Here is an 18,218-nt window from a genome sequence, read left to right on the forward strand (position 1 = left end):
TGCTGTGTCTGCTGTGTGTCCCTGGGGCCCCGGGCATGTTCCAGAAGGGTTTGAGCCAGGCTTACATCAAACACGGGGTGAGGTGGCATCTTCTCTGCAGCTTCTTACCAAAAAAGGTGTGGAGGTAATTGTGGAGAAAACAATGGGAAATGTTAATTAAGCTGTGCCCATGGTGGGGGATTTTTAGAGAAATGTTGAGGTAGCAAACACCAAGGCTGCGTTGAGTGAGTGCTCTCTGCATGGGGCTGGGATGGCACCCCTGGAAACAGCCCTGGCACCCCTGAAATAGCCCTGGCACCCCTGGAAACAGCCCTGGAGCCCCTGGAAACAGCCCTGGAACCCCTGAAATAGCCCTGGCACCCCTGGAAATAGCCCTGGCACCCCTGGAAATGCTGGAAACAGCTCTGGAAACAGCCCTGGCACCCCTGAAATAGCCCTGGAGCCCCTGGAAATAGCCCTGGAACCCCTGGAAACAGCTCTGGAGCCCCTGGCATAGCCCTGGCACCCCTGGAAACAGCCCTGGCACCCCTGAAATAGCCCTGGCACCCCTGAAATAGCCCTGGAGCCCCTGGAAATAGCCCTGGCACCCCGGCATAGCCCTGGCACCCCTGGAAACAGCCCTGGCACCCCTGAAACCGCCCTGGAAACAGCCCTGGAACTCCTGGAAACAGCCCTGGCACCTCTGGAAACAGCCCTGGAGCCCCTGGCATAGCCCTGGAGCCCCTGGCATAGCCCTGGCACCCCTGGAAACAGCCCTGGCACCCCTGGCAGCAGCTGTCACCGTGCAGGGCAGCGGGGCTGGGCTCTGCTGTCCCCCGGTGCCAGCTGCAGCCCCGGAGCTCCCCCGAGCCTTCGGCAGTGGCAGCAGCTCTGGAGAGGCGCTCGCAGCTGGGCGCTGAGGGGCAGAGTACTCGTGGAGTAAAGGTTTTCACAAAGGGCAGCGCACAGAAATGGAAAGCACTGACAAAACCTGTCAAAACCGCTGTGTTGGGGCTCTGAGGAACGTGGTTGGCACTTCAATCCGTTGTGCTGCAGACAGGGGAAAGGAGGATTTCAGTGTTGGGGTAAACAGTTCCTAGAAAACGGGCGAGTTACGATGCAAACAGCCACCAAGGCGTAGCCCTAAGCAGGAAGGAGACCTGGATTATTCTGCATACCAAATGGTGTTTACTGTGTCCGTTCTGCTGGGAGAACGTGACCCTTGGCTGGGTCAGGCTGTGCCAGGTCCTGTCAGCTGAAAGGGAATCGGGACACGTTAGGCTGAGCTTGAGTGGCTCAGCTGAGAGAGTGCCCGGGCAGAGGTGCTGCTCCTGCAGCAGCTCACTCAGTCCTTGTGTGGGGTGTTTTGAACTCCATGGATTTGGTGATTTGGCTGGCGTTGCACAGAGCTCTCCTGCTTCTCTTCTTGAAGGGGTTTTGGGTTTTTGAGCTTGCACAGCCCTCAGCAGCGTTTCTGCCATCGGGGGAGCCTGCTGAAGGTTTATGCAATTGCTTTCATCTGTCAGTCAGCATTTCCCCTGCAGAGGTTCCAGAGGTTTCCCAGCAGCTCTCCCCACCCAGCTGCAGGAGCTTGGCCACGATGCAGGTGAGGTGCACTGGGGGAACGTGGGGAGATTCCTGGGAGATTCCTGGGATATTCCTGGGATACTCCTGGGACATTCCTGGGAGATTCCTGGGATACTCCTGGGACTTGCCAGGCTGGCTCTTTGGTCCCTGATCCAAGCCAGGCTGCTGGGCAGGAGGGAGCTGGCCCGTGGCTGGGCTCTGCTTTCCATTCATTCCTGGGTTTTACATTGGGAAGGTGGAAAGCAGAGCCCCTGACTGCTGCCGTGGGGCAGACAGAGCCATTCCGTCCAGAGCTGCCTCTCAGCTGCGTGCACTCCATGCTGCAAATTTCAGTGGGATGGGAGGGCCCTCAGAAAACACAATTAATTGTAATTGTGTTCTTGCAGGCCTTCCCTGGGATTTCTGAGTTAAGCACAGCTAGCAGCCTGGAGCTGAGTCCAGGGAGCAGCTCTGATCTGAAGTGTTTCAGCGAGAGCAATTAAGCTCCAGTCCCCTCTGCAGCACCAGCTGAGAGCTGCAAGCAGGGGAGCCTGGCTGAGCAGCCAGCAGGCTGAAGGAAGAAATACACTCATCAAAAAATCCCAACAAACTGCTTTTCACCATCTGAGAAGCTGCAAAAACCCATTTCAAAACATCCTGGGTCCCGATCAGTGCATGCAAGTGCACACTGCATCCCCAGCTCACACGCTCGCTCTGCTTTTGATTTTCCCTTTTGGCAATTTATTCAGAGAGGAGTTAGTGGGTAGAATCTCAGAGGAGAATAAAAGCCAGTGTTTTGGGAGCTAATGAAGTAATTATCTAAAGCATTATTTACAATGATTATTTAGGAGATAATGAGACCCTTTAATTATGTTTGTTCTGCATAGCTGGCCGTTCAATAATTCAGGGTGTTGCCATACAATTTTCTCTATGTTTACTTTGCACATTTTTTGTTTAGGAAAATGTCCCATTTTTGTGCTGTGTGAAGCTCGAATCTGGGCCCTTTTCTGGGCGTTGTTTGTCACATGAGGATCACCTGCTCCGCTCGGCTGGAGCAGGGCTTTGGGGCTCTGCAGGGGCATGAGGGACAGAAGAAATGAAAGGTGGGATGGAGCTGTGCCTTTAGAGGCTGCTCTGGCTCTGTTCTGTAAAGGCACCGCTGGAACATTTCCATGCATTCGTTTCTCCTCTGGTGTTCTGTCAGCATTTCCCTCTCTGGAGCTGGAGCTTGCCTTGCAGTTTGTTTTCAGCTGGGCAGCCGTGGTGGGCATCTTTCAAATGCGAGGCTTTTAAAAAGAGCTCGTTTGTGTGGGGGAAGTTCAGAGCATCACTAACCTTTCAGCAGCCAGTGAAACTTTCACACGGGCTGCCGAAATAAACAATTCTCCTCAAGCACGCGGTTAGCAGAGCCCAGAGAGTGGGGGCTCCGGGGGAGAGGCTTCTGTGAGCGCCCTCCTGCAGCAGGAGGCGAGGACGGGCAGAATCCAGGGCCGTTTGTTTAGGGTGCAGTCAGCTCCCGCGGGGATCTGCCCCTGCCTCCCGAGCTGCTGCAGGGGACGCTGAGCTCCTCTTCCTGTCCCCGCGCTAAAACCAGTCCCGAGCTGCCCTCCGAGTGCTACCCCGGTTTTAGATGAATCCCTTTACGTGTGGAAGGTGCGTTTAGGCTGCTCCTGCAGGGCAGAGCTGCTCCTCACCACCGATCCGCACAGTCCCTCACGGCCGCTGAAGGCAGGACTCAGAACAGTTCACCCAAAATCGGCTTCAGAGCCACCCAGGAGCCGCAGCCAGGCTGCACGGCGGCTTTTCCGAGGGCCCGGGGACACGGAGACAGGGGCACGTGTGCCAGGGAGAGCTGGGGCTGGGGGAGTTCGGGGTTCAGTGCTGGGGTTCGCTTTTGGGGTTCAGTTTTGAGGTTCAGTTCTGGGGTTCAGCTTTGGGGTTCAGTTCTGGGGTTCAGTTTAGAAGTTCACTTTTGGGGTTCAGTTTAGGGGTTCAGTTCTGGGGTTCACTTTTGGGGTTCAGTTCTGGGGTTCACTTTAGGGGTTCACTTTTGGGGTTTAGTTTTGAGGTTCAGTTCAGGGGTTCAGTTCTGGGGTTCACTTTTGGGGTTCATTTTGGGGTTCAGTTCTGGGGTTCACTTTTGGGGTTCAGTTTAGAGGTTCAGTTTAAGGGTTCACTTTTGGGGTTCAGTTTAGAGGTTCAGTTTTGGGGTTCAGTTTTGCGGTTCACTTTTGGGGTTCAGTTTAGGAGTTCACTTTTGGGGTTCAGTTTTGAGGTTCAGTTCAGGGGTTCAGTTCTGGGGTTCAGTTTTGAGGTTCAGTTTTGAGGTTCAGTTCTGGGGTTCAGCTTTGGGGTTCAGTTCTGGGGTTCAGTGCTGGGGTTCAGTTCTGGGGTTCAGTTTTGAGGTTCAGTTTTGAGGTTCAGTTCTGGGGTTCAGCTTTGGGGTTCAGTTCTGGGGTTCAGTGCTGGGGTTCAGTTTTGAGGTTCAGTTCTGGGGTTCAGTTCTGGGGTTCAGCAATCCTGCCCTGCCCCACGCAGCCCCAGGTCTGCCCTGTCTGCAGGACAGGAGAGAGCTCTGCCCAGCCCAGGCTGACAGCTGGGCACACTTGTGCTCCCTTGACTTTGAAGCTATTTATAGAGAGATTTTGTCAGAGTTCCCATGTATGCAGCTCTCCCTAATGGACTTTTGGGCATGGTTTTCCTTCCAATGTGAGGCAAATAAAACCATGGAACAAACCAGCCTCAGAAACAAAACATAAACTCACAGGACAATAAAAGGCAGCACGTGTTGACATGTATTTTAAATCACAGCCAATATATTTATGTTTTTAATCCCTAAATAACAGAAACTTCAGGTGAGATTGAAGAAAATAAAGGCAGAATCTCAGTTGCCCTGCAGTCCAGCTGAGCTCACAAGCCCACACCAGGGCTGGGCTTGGATTCCATTTCTGCTTTCTGTGTTGTGCCTCCTCAAAGCCAGGTTCATTGCTAAGGCAAGCATGTGCTGAGCAGGGTGACTCAGACCTGTGGGCCAGGATGCTTTTCTTGGGTTTCCACTGAGCATTCTTTCATCCTACACAGATATAAATAAGTGCCCTTGATGACTTCCCTACCATTTATACTAGAAAAGTGAATGTGGCATCATTTTAATTGCATAAAAAGATCTTTTCTGTGCTTGAAGGGGAGCTGTTTCATTAACATCTGCTGTAACCTGAGAAGTTCTGCCCTCACAGTGCCACAGCACGGTGCAGCAGGGCACAGGAGGAAGAGCAAAGCTGAGCTGATTGGCTGTACATGATCAGTGACTGGATAATTCTGAGATCTGACCAGAGAAAAGAACAAACCCCAGCTCCTTTTCCCAAGAGACCTTCTTGCTTGGCAGTGCCAGGTTCTCCTTCCCCCAGATGTGAGACCCACACTCAGATGGGACTGAAGCCTGTCCTGCTGCCCGAGCAGAGCCAGCCTGACTCACCAGAGAGAGAGAAGATGAAAATAAGGGTGGTGTGCCTGGAAAAAAGAGATCTCCCTCTCTGTTTGCCCTGTGGGAGCGGTCTTGGTTACACAAGATTAAACGTTATGTAAAGTGAAAGAGCAGCTGCTCTGCCAGGGCCTGCAGCCAGCCCAGAGTGAGGGGCAGGGGCATCTCCCAGGGCAGCAGAGAGGATCAGCATCCCCGGCCTGGAGAGAGGAGCCAGCCCTGGGCTTGGAGAGAAGAGCCAGCCCTGGGGCAGGAGAGAGGAGCCAGCCCTGGCCTGGAGAGAGGAGCCAGCCCTGGGGCAGGAGAGAGGATCAGCATCCCAGGCCAGGAGAGAGGAACCAGCCCTGGGGCAGGAGAGAGGAGCCAGCCCTGGAGAGAGGATCAGCATCCCTGGCCAGGAGAGAGGAGCCAGCCCTGGGCTTGGAGAGAAGAGCCAGCCCTGGGGCAGGAGAGAGGATCAGCATCCCCGGCCTGGAGAGAGGAACCAGCCCTGGGCTTGGAGAGAGGAGCCAGCCCTGGGCTTGGAGAGAAGAGCCAGCCCTGGGGTAGGAGAGAGGAGCCAGCCCTGGCCTGGAGAGAGGAGCCAGCCCTGGCCTGGAGAGAGGAGCCAGCCCTGGGGTAGGAGAGAGGAGCCAGCCCTGGCCTGGAGAGAGGAGCCAGCCCTGGCCTGGAGAGAGGAGCCAGCCCTGGGGCAGGAGAGAGGAGCCAGCCCTGGCCTGGAGAGAGGAACCAGCCCTGGGGCAGGAGAGAGGCTCAGCATCCCTGGCCTGGAGAGAGGAGCCAGCCCTGCTCAGAGTGTCCCTGGGACAGCAGAGAGGCACCAGCCCTGCTGGACGGGGCCGAGCTGCCCTGGCTGAGCTGGCCCGGGCAGCGCAGCCCCGGAGGGGAAGGGAAGGGAAGGGAAGGGAAGGGAAGGGAAGGGAAGGGAAGGGAAGGGAAGGGAAGGGAAGGGAAGGGAAGGGAAGGGAAGGGAAGGGAAGGGAAGGGAAGGGAAGGGAAGGGAAGGGAAGGGAAGGGAAGGGAAGGGAAGGGAAGGGAAGGGAAGGGAAGGGAAGGGAAGGGAAGGGAAGGGAAGGGAAGGGAAGGGAAGGGAAGGGAAGGGAAGGAGTGAGGTGCAGCCCGGCACAGCGCTGGAAGAAAGCGCTGCTTCCGTTTCCTCCTGTTCCTCCGTGCCCGCAGCCGCCGAGCCGGCCCGGAGCCGATGTCCGCTGGCGGTGGAGCACGGACAGGATTGTCCCGGGTGAGCCCGGGCCCGGAGCAGCCCCGGCTTCCCGGGCCCAGCCCGGGCAGGGCTCGGTGGCCCCGAGAGAGCCCGGGAGGCAGCAGCGAGGAGCCGCGGGCAGGCACGGACCGGCTCGGCACGGACCGGCACGAACGGGCTATGGGCTCAGCACGGACCGGCTCGGCACGGATTGTCTCGGCACGGACCGGCTCGGCATGGATCGGTTCCAATAGAACAGCGGGCTCAGCACGGACCGGCTCGGCACGGATCGGTTCGGCACGGACCGGCTCGGCACGGATCGGTTCCGATAGAACAGCGGGCTCAGCACGGATCGGCTCGGCACGGATCGGCTCGGCACGGACCGGCTCAGCACGGACCGGCTCGGCACGGATCGGCTCGGCACGGACCGGCACGAACGGCTGTCGGAGGCGCGGGAGCAGCAGCGCTCGGTTGCCATCCAGCGGCGAATCCATCGGCGTCCCCAGAGCCACCAGCGGGGTGGCCGGGGAAGGGACAGGGAAGGAAAGAACTGTCAGCTTTTCCTTCTGCCAGCCCCATCCCGACCCCTGAGACTGAGCAGGCAAGACTGGCTCTCACTCGCTCACAGCTTGAATGAAACGTCTGAGGAAGGAAATTTTCAAATAAAGCACTCAGCTACCATTTTTGAAAGCGTTTGAATTAAATTCTTCACCTCAGACAAAGCTTTAGCAAGAATGACATGAAAAAGGAAAAATGTGTTTTCTCCTTCCCAGGCTGTCAACCCCTCATCTTCCCTGGCACTGGCATCAGTGACACTGCTGTCATCACAGAACAGCACCAGGACACGGCCGCCAGAGCAGGAAAGGCACTTGGTCAATGCTCGGTCTCAACATCTGCACAAATCAACAGACAATCCCAGAGCATGCACCATCTGCAGATCCAGCTGCTGCAGGGGACAGCGAGGAGCTCCAGCATCAGCTGGGGGGCCTGAGGGCAGTCAAAACCCCGTTCTATTCTTGATATCCAATGTGCTGGTACAGTTAAATAGTTTAACTGTATTATTATTTTGGTTACAGTGAAAATAGTTTATTGATGGGCGTGCTAAACCCGAAACATTCACCTGCCCGTTTCTCATCCAAACAGGTAATTATTTACCCAGCATCAAACACCAGCAGGCTGTCCTGCGTGCAGCCGTGTGGGTCTGAATCCACAGCACTTGTGGTTTAGACTCGAGGCTTCCCCTGAGGAGAAGAGCTGGTACTTTGGGGTGCTCTGTGCCACTCCTGGACCTTGTGTTTCTACCCAAGCTCTTGCTGGCATTGTCCTGGACTGATTTGTGCCTGCCAGCAGCATCTCCGAGCCCTCTGCCCAGCAGCAAACCCCGTGAGAGGGATGAATTCAGCTCCCGAGGGCCCAGCTCGTGTCCCACCTGCCCTGGCTGGGTCAGAGGAGCTCCTGAGCTGTGTCACTGTCCCCCTGTGTGTGGCAGGAGGGGAATGCAGAACTGCCCGTGCTGCTGGGGCAGGGGCACACGGAGGGGCTGCTGAGACCCTGCCAGCAGAGCTGCTGAGGCTGCAGAGACAGCTCTCCTTCCTCCCCGGGCATCCCTGGCAGCACAGGTGAGCCCAGAGCCAGCTCTCCTCCATCCCTGGCAGCACAGGTGAGCCCAGAGCCAGCTCTCCTCCATCCCTGGCAGCACAGGTGAGCTCAGAGCCAGCTCTCCTCCATCCCTGGCAGCACAGGTGAGCTCAGAGCCAGCTCTCCTCCATCCCTGGCAGCACAGGTGAGCTCAGAGCCAGCTCTCCTTCCTCCCCGGGCATCCCTGGCAGCACAGGTGAGCCCAGAGCCAGCTCTCCTCCATCCCTGGCAGCACAGGTGGGCTCCTCCAGGGGCTTTCCAATGCAAAATGGAGCTGGGGAAGGGAGGGCTCATCACCTTTGGTTTACTGAAACAACACCCTGCAGGACTGGCTGTTCATGCACTGGCTGCCCAGCTCTTAGGACATCTTTTAAATAATTGCAATTCAGAATAAATGCAGTTCAGAAGGACTGGAGCCCGTGAAAAGTGTCAGAGTTGCAATGGTATTTCCCGGAGCCCTTATCACCTACAGAAAGATGTTTTGCTCTCCTCCTGCTCCAGAGTGTCTGTCCCAAGGGAGGGCCATCCTCTGGGGGTTGTCCTGGGGGATTCCACGGCACACAGAGCTCTGACTCCCTTTCTGCTCTCAGCAGAGCTGCTCTATGTGTTACGTGTGCTCTTACATGCCAGTAGCCATCAACAGCACAACTGCAGCCAGGAAAAATTATTATCAAGCTACACACTCAATGCTGGTATTCGGCCACACAAACTACCAAAATAATAATGAAATGTTTATGGTAATAAATCCTAACTTCTTACAGCTCCAGTAAAATGTCAGTTCTCGTCTGCTGTGGCATAACAAGTTGCATATGTCAAATTTTTATGACTCAAATTGCTAAACATGTTCTTGAGATAAAGAATATGTTTTAAAACCTTCCTAGCAGTGAGTCTGCACGGGTAGTTTAAAGAACTACTTGCTATTTTACTTTCAGAATGACTTAATCAAATTTACTCATGCAGTTTTGCATATTTTTGAAAGCAGGCTTTCAGAAAGTTTATGGTAATTTACATCTTTTATCCCTGCGTGTAGCCACACCCCTGCACAGACACTCACGTTCCAAACCCACCGTGACAAGGGAGGAGCAGAGCTCAGCGTGGCACTCCAGTAACACCATCTCACCCTGACCTGACAGACTTCCAAGTGCCAGGTTGGCCTGGTGCATTTTTGTTTTGTTTGTACGAATGCAGGCAGAGGAACAGCCACGTTCCTGCAGTCCCCAGCCTGGCAGGGCAGATCCCCAGAGCGTGCCAGAAGGAATATTCTGGTGCAGCTGACGTCTGGAGCTGCAGATCTGAGCTGGGGCTGGAGCACGGTGTGCTCAGTGCTGGTACTGTCAGAGGGAACATTTCAGTTTGAAGCTGCCATGTAGCTCAGCTGAGGGGAGAAATCTGACTAGCCAAAATTAGAATAAAAAAAAAAAAAAAGAAAGAAAGCCATTTATGGCACAAAGTGGTTATAAAAGTAAGAGGGCCTTGCCTGATGATCAGAGCCATAATCTAATCTGGGAGTGAGCTTTGGCTGGGAGCAGCTTCTCCCTCAGAAAACGCCCAAGTTTTGCTGTTCCTGCTGCAGCCACGAGTGATCTCAGGGAAGGTCACCTGGGGCTGGGATCTGCACCACAGAGGGGTCTTGGGGACCTTGCTTTGAGATTTTGGACTTCTCACTCAGAAGATTCTGGTCTTTCTAGATGGTGCCAGGGCAGATCTGCAGGGAAGGAAGCACAGACTGTCTGTAAACGCTCTCCTCATCTGTTCCTCCTGCCGTGCCACGTCACCCGGCTCACATCTCAGATCTCAGGTCTCAGGTCTCAGGTCTCAGATCTCAGACCTCAGCTCTGGGTGTTTCACTCACACAGCCAGGGACAGGGTTTTCAGCAGCAGCCAGGTGCTCTGCAGCTCACACTGTGGCCACGATTTAACCCCAAACTCTGAGGAGAAACGTGCTCCAGGCAGGTGGGAGCAGTGCTTTGGGAGCTCTGGGGGCTCAAACAGAAGGGTGGCTGGGAGCTGCTGCTCCAGAAATCCAGACAAGGCCAGGTGGGAGAGATTCCTCAGCTGGCCAGGGACCATCGGGGTTCACGCTGAGCGTGAGCTGGACATGCAGGTGACACAAAACTTGAGAGAGACCCTCTGAGAATGGCCTCTTCCACGGCTCCTGAGTCCTTCCAGAGGAGCATCAGGCGCTGCAGTTCCTGGAGAGCAGGGTACCCCCCGTGCACTTCAACTTCAGAGAGAACCATCGGGCTTGAGGGGAAATCTGCCTTCTTTTGTTAATTCCAGACTTTTCCGAAAATTCTCCTGCTCTTCCTCATTGTGCCTGTGGGTGAAAGCATGGGAGGAAGGCTGGTGTCTGAAAAGGAACTGTAGGAAAGACAGCACTGAACTGAGGGATGTGTTTCTCTAGACACTTTAGCAGAATCCAATAAAATAGTGCCTTGAGAGTGCACTATCTCCTTCCTCTGGAAAACACAAAAAGGAAAATACAGAAATACCACTCAATAAAATTCAGATGTTTTCTTGATGACTTAACCTTCACCAGCCTGGGGGATTCAGTTACGTTGTAGTGAATGCACTCCCAAAGTGATCAGATTCTGTCACATCTCTGCTCAGGAGAAACTAGGAGCAAAACACAACGAGAAAACGACTGAATCTGGGTTTCTAAAATTTGATTTATTGGAAATCATCCCCTGTATCCCCTTACAGCGTCTCCCCCTGCCTGCCGGGCAGATGCTGTTGCGCCTTGGGAGTTCTGTGGGAGCGCTTTGCCCCCGTTTGCCGGGAAGAGGAGCGGCAGGACGGCCGGGATGCTCCAGGTAATCCGCCTTAATTCCCTTCTGCATCGGCGCTCCTGCGCCTTCATTGGGCAGGCCGGGCGGCGGAAAAAAACCTGCGGCTCGCATTTACAGTTCATTGGTTCGTGCCAGTAGGCCAGAGCCGAGCCGGCAGCGGATCCTGCGCCAGCGCAGCCCGCGGCTCTGCCCGCAGCTCCCCGGGCGCGCCCGCGGCCCCGGCGCGCTGCGGGCCCGGGCCATGTGAGCGCCGCGGCCCCGGGAAAGCCATCTTGGGCGGCTGCGAGAGCCTGCCGCCGCCTCATAGGCTCGGGGGCGGCCGTGCACGGCGATGATGCTCGCTCGGCTCCCCGCCTGCCCGCCCGCGGGGCGCCCGTGAAGCGCCGGCACCGAGCGCCGCCGGAGCTGCGGCTGCTGCCGGCCCCGGAGCTGCTGCCTCCGACACCGGAGCTGCTGCTGCTGCTGCCTCCGACACCGGAGCTGCTGCCTCCGACACCGGAGCTGCTGCTGCTGCCGGCCCCGCTCTGCTCTGCTCGACACCGGAGCTGCGGCTGCTGCCGGCCCCGGAGCTGCTGCCGGCCCCGGAGCTGCTGCTGCTGTCGACATCCTGAGCTCCTCCCTGGCCCCGGAGCTCCTGCCCGGCCCCGCTCTGCTCCCCTCCGACCCCCGGAGCTGCTGCTGCTGCCGGCCCCGGAGCTGCTGCCGGCCCCGCTGCGCTCCCCCCGGCTGGAGCCCGCTCGCCCCCGGCCCCGCCTGAGCGCAGGTACGCGGGGATCGCTCCCGGGAGCGGCCGCGGCTGCCCCGCGCCCTGGGGACGGGATGGGACGGGATGGGATGGGATGGGATGGGGATGCGTGTTCGTGTGCGGGGGCACAGTCCCCTTCCGGCATCGGTCCCTCTTATGGCAGGCAGGCAAAGTTTATTATTCTGCAGCAATTCGGCGATGCCCTTCACTGCATCCTCCCTCCCAGGTGCCGCTCTGAATAATAAAATGTGCATCGTGCACGAGCGCTAGGTAAAGGGATTAAACTCTTGCTAGATTATTCCATCCCCCCTCCGGCTGATGTTTAATCTGATGTCATTTCCCAGTCGCTTTTAGGGTTCCCAATACAATAAAAGCCATTTTGGCCGGTCGGGGGGCCGCGTTTCCGTTCCGTGTCGCTGTCTGTGGGCAGAGCTGGCGGTGGCTGTCGCTGCCCCCAGCCCCAGGCGTGGCGCATCTCCCCAGAATGTGTTTGCTTTGCGAATGGGGATTGTCGTGTCACGGCAAAGTCACCCCCGGCCGCTGCTCCGCACGGCCGCTGCCCGGGCGGGTACGTGCCGCTTGTCGGGCGGCTGAAGCCAAATCACACCAATCGCAGGGAAACACCTCACCCTTCTCCCACCGAGCGGCGAGATTTGCAGATGGATCCGGACAGAAACACTGTGGACAGCAGGGCTGGGGGGCGTCTGCTCTGCGGACGAGCGCGCAGAACACAATAATTGCATTTATTATTGCACATTGCCCTAAACACCGGCGAGCTGGCGTGCGGCAGCGTGCTGTGCTCAGCGCTACAGGGCACTGCAGGGCTTCATCGGCCTCTCCCCCAAACTGGAGACGCTGGTGGCGCTGGGCACGGGGGTGTGTCTTTCCGGAGTGATGTGATGGTCGACATTACAGCTGTACGCGGGCTTAGTGCAGTTGTGGCCGAGGAGAATCTCAGGGCACATCACAGCTTTGGTTTTTCTTTTTTAAGCTGCTGCCGCCTGGTTTTTTAGTGGTAAAACGCTGCCTGGGCTGTTTTGCCCAGTGCAGGTGGTGATGCAGGGTTTGTATACAGAATAACTCAGCAGAATAACGTGTTAGTGAGCCTTGGCACTGCATCTGGTAAACACAGAGTCTGCTTCTTAAGGGATTGGATGTATTTTGAGGAAATACTTAAATTCAAAGCCGCTGGTTGTAACATTAGGAATTGCACCAAGTGTTCTGTGGCAGGGGAAGAATACCATGGTGGTTATCATCCAAATAAAAACAAGGAATATTGCTTGGCAAGACGGAAGAGCTGCCTTAAGAAAACGGCATGAAATACTGAAGCACAGACCCAGCAGCATCCCCACAAAGCCAGCGTGATAAAAACCAGCAGTATGTGGCACTGACAGGGAAGTTGCTGTAGTCACTCTGTGTTTTGGCGTTTCTGATCCGGAGGTGTTACATTTTTATCAGAGCAGGCCTTTCAAGTCTGCCCAGCTGACAAATGAAGGAGGTAATTCAGATCAAATATTACAGCTGTCAGCCAGGACTCGCCGCTGCAACAGCCTTGGAAACACATTTGTGCTACTTCCAGGACCTGAAAGGAGCTTGGGGATTTTGCAGGTGCCTCTCTGTTGTTCCTTTTTGATCTGATGGTCCTGGTCAGTGGCTCTGTGCAGACTGATTTCTTTTTAAAAGGGGAAAGACAGCTCTAAATGAAACCAGTGACGAGGCCGTGCTGTCTGCAGGCTGGAGAGCAGCCCTGGTTTTCCCTGAATGTACCTGAATGGGCCCCAGCCTGCTGAAATACAGCCTGGCTGCGTGCTAGGGGCAGAGGACAGAGGGGCTCTGCTGCTGCAGCCAGCTGGATCTGTCTGTCTCTGCCTGGAGCACCTCTTTGAGACAGGCAGCCTGCTGAAATTTCTAGAATTAAAACCGAGTTACAGCTCTAAAACAGCACGTGGGTTTCAGGGGTAGGAAAAGTGAGGTGGGGCAAAATATGGGGCAGGGCAGTGCCACAGAGTTCTGCGTGAAGATGGTCTGAATAGCTGCTAAGTGCTGCTTTAGTCAACCGCAGCTGCAAGCTCAGAGACCCGAAGCATCTCTCTATAGATGTGACCAGTCCCATGCCCGCACAAGCTGTGGATGAAATTCTGCATCTGCCAAACAAACCTGTGCATCCACACCTGTACGAGCTGTGGATAAAATAAATATATTCATACCCGTATATTCATACCTGTGCATCCACACCTGTACAAGCTGTGGATAGAATAAATACATTCATACCTGTATGTTCATACCTGTACAAGCTGTGGATGTTCTTCTGCACCTGCCCAAGCTGCACAGGTGTGTCTCTGGTTCAGGTGCCAGGTGTCACACACCCGAGTGTGCAGCCACTGCCCTTGGGACAGCTGTGTGAGCCTGAGCCTTAAATCAATGTACAGCACGAGAGTGCTCTTGTTACAAACCCTGGACCTTCCTGGGCTGCCACAAGAGGAACGGCAGCCTGTGGTCACGGGGTAATTAACATCCTCGGCTGTTAGGGGGTGTCAAAGGCCCCGCCACAGATCAGCATCAAACCTGCAAATCACGCTGGCTTTGCTCTGTGGTGAGCAGCTCGCTGGCCATGTCTGTCCTTTCAGCGTTCGTGCTGAGTGCAGCGTGCTTTGACAGTCGAGGCTGTTTGTCATTCCACTGAAACTCTTTCAGGCCCTCATCACTGCCACGAAATATGTCACACCAGCTGAAATTCCTGTTAGTCACGACTTTTCTCCCGGGACTTATTTTTGGGTTATTATTCAGCGAAAGGTTCTGACTAAACTGGAATTTTGTGTAAATGCTTTGTTCCCCCTGCCACAGCCTGCGTCTCCCATTCTGAGGGGATGTCAGGCTGTAGAGACACCAGCTCCTCTCTGGTGTTTGGAAAGCCTCTGTGCCTAGGACAAGGAGCTGAAATTTGGATTTTCTGGACGGCACCTGGTGCCCCTGGTGATCACTGTGCTGCTGGTGCTCTGTGCAACATGCCAGCCCAGCACAGATGAGGATTGTCACAGAGAGCTGCTGACAGCAGCAGTTCCTCTGTTACAGCAGCACTTGCTGTTAGAATTGAGAAATATATCCCAATATCATGAATAAAAATAGAACTGGAGTGTGGCCACAGCGCTGGGAGGATGCAGCTCCTCACAAGCAGGGTGCAGGACCCCGCTGGGGCTCGGGGTGGGCAAGAGCTCCAGCCAGGCTGCCAGGGGCAGGGGAGCTCAGCGAGGAAGAAGAGGGCTCCAGCCAGGCTGCCAGGGGCAGGGGAGCTCAGCGAGGAAGAAGAGGGCTCCAGCCAGGGGCTCTGGGCAGGGGAGCTCAGCGAGGAAGAAGAGGGCTCCAGCCAGGGGCTCTGGGCAGGGGAGCTCAGTGAGGAAGAAGAGGGCTCCAGCCAGGGGCAGCTGGGGGCTGCAGCCTGAGTGGGCGCTGAGGGTTCTCTGCTCACTGCACCCATCCTGGTGAATGATGTGTGGAGCTGTGTTCATCCTGCAAATGGTGACTGTGAAGCCACTGTAAAGCCATTGTAAAGCCATTGTAAAGCCATTGTAAGGCCAGTGGTGATTGTAAAGCCATTGTAAACCAGTGGTGATTTTAAAGGCATTGTAAACCAGTGGTGACAGCGGAGCCATCTGTGGCTGGGATCCTGGGGGGAATTGAGGGTGCTCCAAAGGCTCCTGGCTCCACACTTTGGCTGGTGCTCGTGGTGCTTGATCAGGACATCAGAGTGGGGCTTCAGCTCTGCCACGGATTCTGTGAGTGGCCCTGAGCGAGGCATTTAGCATCTCCTGGGCTCCGTTCACCTTCTGTAAATGGGAATAATAATGAACTCTTTCCACTACATTTTACTTATTTTATCTGCTTGGGAAATGAGATTTTCAGACCAAATGCTGTTTTCTCCATCAGGATGCTGAATCCCAGCAGAGGCTTCTAGATGCTGCTTATAAATCACTTGACAGCCTGCATTGTGTGTTGTTGATCCACGGAAGAATATTGCCGAGTGCCAGAAGAGCTGGAATCAGTTCTGGGGTTTCTGGAATAACGTTTGGTAGCCGGCTTCCCTGTGGTGCTGGTGGGTGTGTCCAGGTTGGAGTGAAGAGCCTCATTCCCTGCTGCTGGCCGTGCTTTGGTGGAAGCATTTACAGGGCAGGTGTCAGGACAAGGGAGTGGGACAGGGGGCTTGACTTTTGCTTTTTAAAATATACATAACTGTCATGAAGGTTTGTGTTACACACGGGCTTGGTTTCTGGAGCAGCAGGCAGTGCTGTGCCCAGGGCTGGCTGTTCCATGAGCAGGAGGAAGGCACTGAGGAAATAACAGCCTGGCACAGATTCTCCTCCCTGCTCTCCTCTCGTGACAATTAGAAACCCTTTCCCAGCTTTCCTTCAGAGTCCATCCTGCAGCCAGCTCCTCTTCCTCGGGGTTTGAGCTGGTGGGCAGCCTCACATGCACCCCTTTCCTTCCATAACTAGTCTGATTTATTTTCTTTCACTGAGGAGCATAAATCATTTTTACAGACAGCCTCACAAAGTTTTTACCCTGGATGTGTGATGGAAAAAATTTACAATTACAAAAAATTACAGTTATACCCCCTCTTGCCAGCGCTGAAAGGAAAATAAGCCTTTCTTAAAACAGGTTAGCTTCTTTAGGGTTGGCTTAGAAAAATCCTACATCAGGGCTAAATTCCTCCAGAACAGGGAGTTTATTCTGGGGCTTTACCTTTTCAGCTGAATATTCCCGTGCCTCCTTACAGAGCTGGGAAATGCTCCTTGTTACCCCCGTGCGGAACACCGGGGTGCCCGTTGGGGTGGGCGTGGGGGAGCCCTGCCCTGGGGGGTTCTCTGGTGTCCCTCGGGCAGGATGGTGCAGATCTGTGCTGGGGGACATGGCACCGAGCCCCAGGCAGGGGCTGGGCACGGCGGGACAGCCGGGGGGCTGGGGCTGGGGTTAGGATTGGGATTGGGGTTGGGATTGGGGTTGGGGTTGGGGCTGGGGTTAGGGTTGGGATTGGGGTTGTGTTCGGGTTAGGTTTAGGGTTGGTTTTGGGGTTGGGGTTGGGGTTAAGTTTAGGGTTGGGGGTGAGGTTAGAGTTAGGGTTGGGGTTAGGGTTAGGGTTAGGGTTGGGTTTGGGGTTAGAATTAGGGTTGGGATTAGAGTTAGGGTTAGGTTTAGGGTTGGGTTTGGGGTTAGAGTTAGGGTTAGGGTTAGGATTAGGGCTGTGGTTAGGGTTAGGGTTGAGTATAGGGTTAGGGCTGGGATTAGGGTCAGGGTTGAGTATAGGGTTAGGGCTGGATTTAGGGTGAGGGTTAGGCCTGGGGTTAGGGTCAGGGATGACTATAGGGCTAGGGTTGGTTTTAGGGTTAGGATTAGGGCTGGGGTTAGGGTCAGGGTTGAGTATAGGGTTAGTCTGGATTTAGGGCAGGGTTGGGGAGCTGGTGCTGCTCAGGATGCAGGGCAAGCAGCTCTCAGCTGTCTCTGCCCCAGCTCTACAGGGCTGCTCTGGCCCCGTGCTCTGCAGTTCCCTCCTCTGTGTCTCTCCCCGTTCCCCCTCCTGGCATGGGGTGTCTGTTCTCCCCACCTCCTGCCCCCGTGCTGGGCTCCAGAGCCCTGGGGACGTTCCCTGCCAGCTGCAGGCGTGTGCTCCCTCCCTGCTCCCTTGTTTACTGCCTGCTAATTAAATTTGGTAGGTGGCAGTTTGGAATCTTCGTGGCCTGTCATGTGACTGCTAATGCTCTGCAGATCTCCATTACATAACCTTTAAGTAGTTGGGGAAAATGTGCTTGTGTCATACTGGGCCTGACATAAGGCTGTGTCTGCAGCCAGCGGCCCGACCGGGTTTTTTATGTGGGATGACTGCAGAAATCTTGTGGATGGTTTGTTCTGGCACAAGATTTGTGCCCTGGCTTGTCAGGTCAGCTGTGTTCCCTGTCTGAGCCCCTGCAGGGCGAGCAGGCAGGGCTGGCTTTGAATCCCAGGTAAGGATGGGACCCAGGGTACATGCAGCATGCCAGGAGCCTCCCGCTCTGCTGGGAGCTTTGCTCACCCCAGCTGAAGGGACCCGAGCGCAGGGAGCTGCCCTGTGTCCCCCCACCCCTTCACCTCCCCCAGATGTTAACTGGGCCCTGGTGCTTCCCGCAGAATGAAAGCATGAATCAATACAGCTCAGAAACGCTGCGTAGGGACAATCAATTTTTAATGCCTGCTAATTCATTAGGTTCTGGTTTGCTGAAGGAGCATTTTGTAAACGGCAGCAACGTGTCCACGCACAGAGTAAGAGCTCTTCCTCCTTCCTGCAGGCCAGAACCATCCCCGGGTCACATTTCACACACAGTTCCACACTCTCGGTGCCCAAAACACCCTTGTGCACCCTTGTGCACCTTTATACACCTTTATACACCTTTATACATCCTTAATACATCCTTAATATATCCTTAATACACCCTTATACATCTTTTTACACCCTTATACACCCTAATACATCCTTAATACATCCTTAATATACCCTTATCCACACTTATACACTTTTATACATCCTTAATACACCCTTAGACACCCTTATACATCTTTATACATATTTTTACACCCTTATACACCCTTATATGTCTTTATACATCCTTAATACACCCTTAGACACCCTTATATTCCTTAATACACCCTTGTGCACCCTTATCCATCTTTATACATCCTTACAGACCCTTGTGCATCTTTGTCCATCCCTGTCCCCTCTCCAGTGCACTTTAGGCACTCCCTGGAGCACACAAATCTCGTGCTGGTTTCCTGGCCATGGCCCTGCAGGCTGAGTCC

The 18,218-nt window shown here is 55.0% G+C and overlaps 1 protein-coding gene across 2 annotated transcripts in view; it reads left to right on the forward strand.

Annotated features, from left to right (window-relative positions):
- Window positions 1-11,347: 11,347 nt before the first annotated feature.
- The window catches only part of LOC119707598 (RIMS-binding protein 2-like), a 69,366-nt gene continuing 62,495 nt past the window's right edge, over window positions 11,348-18,218 (forward strand). Inside the window, exon 1 of one of the 2 annotated variants that reach the window (XM_038152828.1) lies at window positions 11,348-11,414. The gene's annotated coding sequence lies outside the window, so the exon portion shown is untranslated. The remainder of the gene's footprint in view (window positions 11,415-18,218) is intronic. The other variant, XM_038152830.1, reaches the window with a different exon arrangement.

The sequence above is a fragment of the Motacilla alba genome, chromosome 15, assembly GCF_015832195.1.
Source record: "Motacilla alba alba isolate MOTALB_02 chromosome 15, Motacilla_alba_V1.0_pri, whole genome shotgun sequence".
Taxonomy (NCBI): Eukaryota; Metazoa; Chordata; class Aves; order Passeriformes; family Motacillidae; genus Motacilla; species Motacilla alba.